At 31.7% G+C, this 4,488-nt stretch overlaps 1 non-coding gene across 1 annotated transcript; it reads right to left on the reverse strand.

Annotated features, from left to right (window-relative positions):
* Positions 1-389: 389 nt before the first annotated feature.
* Positions 390-494, reverse strand: LOC111718668. The gene has a single exon (XR_002769189.1). It is a non-coding gene; the product is annotated as a U6 spliceosomal RNA (small nuclear RNA).
* Between the last annotated feature and the right edge of the window lie 3,994 nt (positions 495-4,488).

Genomic DNA, 4,488 nt, shown 5'->3' on the forward strand with positions numbered 1-4,488 from the left:
TAGAAAACGAACTGATGGACTCTGCAGATTGAAGCATCTTTCACTTACTTTAATCTTTTTTTTTCTATTTTTTCCCTCTCAGTCTGTTTCTTTTTTCACAAATGTGACTAGTACAGAGATGTTTTACATGTTAGCAAATACATAAACTTTATTAAAATTTGTCTACCATCTTCAGAAGAGGAGAATGGAGGAGAGAGAGTGAGGAAGAAAAATTGGAATTCAAAATCTTGTGAAAATGAATGCTAAATTTTTTCTTGACATGTAACTGGGAACTCCCCTTCCCCCTCCAACATGCACACACACACACACACACACACACACACACACACAACTCTATTAAAATATATTTGAATCAGTTTTGCCACTGACTGCTTGAGTTATCTTGGGCAAATTACCTCATCTTTCTTTATGAATCTGCATTTCATCCTTGTGAAGGAGCCATGTTAATCTTTTCTGTAGCTTTCTAATTTTAGTATATGTGCTGCTGAAACAACCTTCATCTCTTTTAGCCTAGGTTCTTAATCAATAAAATGGGAAAGTTTGACTAGTTGATCTTTTCAGTCTCAAGAAGAACCAGATCTCCAGTGTATATGTCTAGAACATTTTTCTGAACAAAAAAATAAGCTGTGACTAAAATTAGCACAGATTCTTTTATAGATTATTCATTCATTCAGTTCTCACTCAACAGAAACATTAAGGAAATTACCATTCTGCTCAAAATTACTATGACTAATTAATTAGTTAAATGTTATCCAGATGTATTTGCCAAGCCAATATTGATACAATTAAGCTTCACATGAGTTATGTTTCAATTTCTACCCCCAAAAGCTGAATAGTTTACTAAGGTAAATATTTGATTGTCAAGGTTAGAAGGTCAAATGAAGTTTTCTGTCCAAAGAACAAAGAACAAAAAGAAGAGTGATGTGACTCACAGTTTCCTATTTCTCCATGTGAATATTTTTTTTGGTGATTTTCTTTTGAAGAAAACTTGATTATCTGCCTAGATGATCTCTATAATAGGTTCCAGTTATAATATTCTATTAATCTATATTGCTGCATTAATATCTTTTTGGCTAATACTTGTAATCACGATTTGAACAAATAAGTACCCAATGAATGCCTGGCTGAACTTCTTGTATTTTATCTCCTTTTTCCTCTTTCGCATTACAATCCCCTTTCCACCTCTAGTTTCTTTTCTATAGTATCATAATAAAATTAAATTATATACACATTTTCTAAATATACCTATAATAGAAATATGATTCTCACAATTTCGTTCCTTTTTACATTTTTATGCTTCTTTTGAGCTTTGTGTTGGGAGATCACATTTTTTGTTCAGCTCTGGTCTTTTCATCAGAAATAGATGCAATTTACCTGTTTCATTGAATGTCCATCTTTCCTAAAAGAAAATACTCATTTTAGCTTCATAGCTTATTCTTCGCTTTAATCCAAGTTCCTTTGCCTTTCAGAATATCAGATTCCAGGCCCTTCAGTTCTTTAAAGTGGAAGCTGCTATGTTCTGGGTAGTCCTGATTATGGCTTCTTGATATTTAAATTGCTTTTTTTTTTTTTTTTCTGAATGCTTGAAATGCCTTTTCCTTGGTGCCATTGTTCTGAAATTTAGCCGTGATATTCCTTGGAGTTTTCACTTTGAATTGTTTCAATGGCTATTTTACCTTTTGATTATAGGACATCAAAGCAATTTATTGTAAGATAACGTTTAGGTTCTTTTTTTCATCATGACTTTCAAAAACCTAATAATCCTAATGTCTCTCCTAAATCTATTTTTCAGCTTAGTTGTTTTTCCTAGGAGATATTTCATATTTTCTTCTATTTTTATTTTTTTTTCTTTGACTGATACTTGAAGTCTTATTGAGGCATTCACTTCCATGTGTTCTATTTTAATTTTTAGTATATTATTTTCTTCAGTTACCTTTTTAACCTTTTTGTTGTTTTTGTTATTGTTTTTGGCCATTTGAATTGTTTTGTTCATTGCAATTTGTTTTTCCATTTCACAAATTGTTTTTCAGTGAGTTGTTATCTTTTTCATATCTATTTTGTAAGGAGTTATAAGCTTTTCCCATTTCATCATATCTATTTTCCCCTTTCATTGAATCATTTTTTAAAGGATTTTTCTTTAGATATTTTCTGTTTTTCTTTTCCATGCCATCTTGCAAATATTTCATTTGCTTTCCCCATTTTTGTTCTAACTCTTTTTTTAAGATCCTTTTTGAAATCTTCCTAGAATGCCTTGTGAAATGGGGACCAATGCATGTCTTCATTTGGTACTTCATCTGGAATTGACTACCCTTTAGGAATCTCATCATTTGAGGTCTATTCTCTCTCTCCATAAAAGTTGTCTATGGTCAGAGTTCTTTTTGATTTTTTGTTCATTTTTTAAGAGTTGACTTCTGCTCTAAATTCAAAGGAACAACAGCAATAAATTGCTTTGATTGTATTCCTAATATTGAATCATTTATGCAACCCTGGTAGAAATCTCTTTTGATCAACATTAATGATTTCTTGGATAAAATACTGCAATTTGTTTGGAAGTGTTTGTTTAAAATTTCTGAATCAATCTTTGTAAATGATATTCACCGTTCCCTGTTTTATCTTTTGTTAGTTCAGATGTGATGATCAATTATGATGGACTTTTTCTCAGAAATGAATCAATCCAAGACCACTCCAATGGACTTTGAATAGAAAATGTCATCTACATTTGAAGAAAGAAGTAGAAAGGATAAATGTGGAACAAAATGAACTTTTTTGTTTTGTTTTGGTTGTTTTATTTCATATGATTTTGTTATTTCTTTCTCATGTTTTTTTTTCTTTTTTTATATATAGATTTTTATTTACAAGTTATATGAATAGGTAATTTTACAGCATTGACAATTGCCAAACCTTTTGTTCCAATTTTTCCCCTCCTCCCCACTCCTCCCCTAGATGGCAGGCTGACCAGTACATGTTAAATATATTAAAGTATAAATTAAATACAAAATAAGTTTACATGCCCAAACCATTATTTTGTTGTACAAAAAGAATCGGACTCTGAAATATTGTACAATTAGCCTGTGAAGGAAATTAAAAAAAATATGCAGGCAGGCATAAATATAGGAATTGGGAATTCAATGTAATAGTTCTTAGTCATCTCCCAGAGTTCTTTCGCTGGGTGTAGCTGGTTTAATTCAATACTGCTCCCTTGGACCTGATTTGGTTCATCTCATTGGTGAAGATGGCCAGGTCCATCAGAATTGATAATCATATAGTATTGTTGATGAAGTATATAATGATCTCTTGGTCCTGCTCATTTCACTCAGCATGAGTTTGTATAAATCTCTTCAAGCCTTTCTGAAATCATCCTGTTGGTCATTTCTTACATTTTTTTTCTTTTTTGTTCTAAGTTTTCTTTCCCAACATGACCATTATGAAAATATGATGATTATATATGAGCAATCTATATCAAAATGCTTGCTGCCTTAGGAAGAAGGGAGAGAAGAAAAAAAACAGGAACTTAAAATCATATTTTGTAATTTCTTTGTTCTACTTTTTAATATTTTATTTCCCCAGTTACATATAAAACATTTTTATATTTTTTTTAACTTGGATTTCCAAATTCTTTTCCATCCTACCCTCCTCCCTATTAAAAAAGCATATTTGAAGTTAGGTACAACATTTCCATAGTCATATGAAAGAAAACATAAATCTCGCTTCCCCCCTAAAAAATTAACAAAAATAAAGTAAAAAAGCATGCTTCAATCTGTATTCAGAGACAATCTGTTCTTTTTTTTTCTGGGTATGCAGAGCATTTTTCATCAGAAGTCCTTTAGAATAGCTGTGGATTGTTGTATTGTTGAGAATAGCAAAATCATTTACAACTGATAATCTTTTTTTTTTTTAATTTAATAGCCTTTTATTTACAGGTATATGCATGGGTAACTTTACAGCATTAATAATTGCCAAACCTCTTGTTCCAATTTTTCACCTCTTACCCCCCCACCCCCTCCCCTAGATGGCAGGATGACCAGTAGATGTTAAATACATTAAAATATAAATTAGATACACAATAAGTATACATGACCAAAACGTTATTTTGCTGTACAAAAAGAATCAGACTTTGAAATATTGAACAATTAGCTTGTGAAGGAAATCAAAAATGCAGGTGGGCATAAATATAGGGATTGGGAATTCAATGTAATGGTTTTTAGTCATCTCCCAGAGTTCTTTCTCTGGGCGTAGCTGGTTCAGTTCATTACTGCTCCATTGGAAATGATTTGGTTGATCTCGTTGCTGAGGATGGCCAGGTCCATCAGAACTGGTCATCATATAATATTGTTGTTGAAGTATATAATGATCTCCTGGTCCTGTTCATTTCACTCAGCATCAGTACAACTGATAATCTGCAACATTGCTATTACTTTGTACACAGTACATTTCATTTTATTGAGTTCATAGAGGACATTTCAGGGTTTTCTGAGAGCCCTCTGATCA

This window comes from Sarcophilus harrisii, chromosome 2 (assembly GCF_902635505.1).
Source record: "Sarcophilus harrisii chromosome 2, mSarHar1.11, whole genome shotgun sequence".
Classification (NCBI taxonomy): Eukaryota; Metazoa; Chordata; class Mammalia; order Dasyuromorphia; family Dasyuridae; genus Sarcophilus; species Sarcophilus harrisii.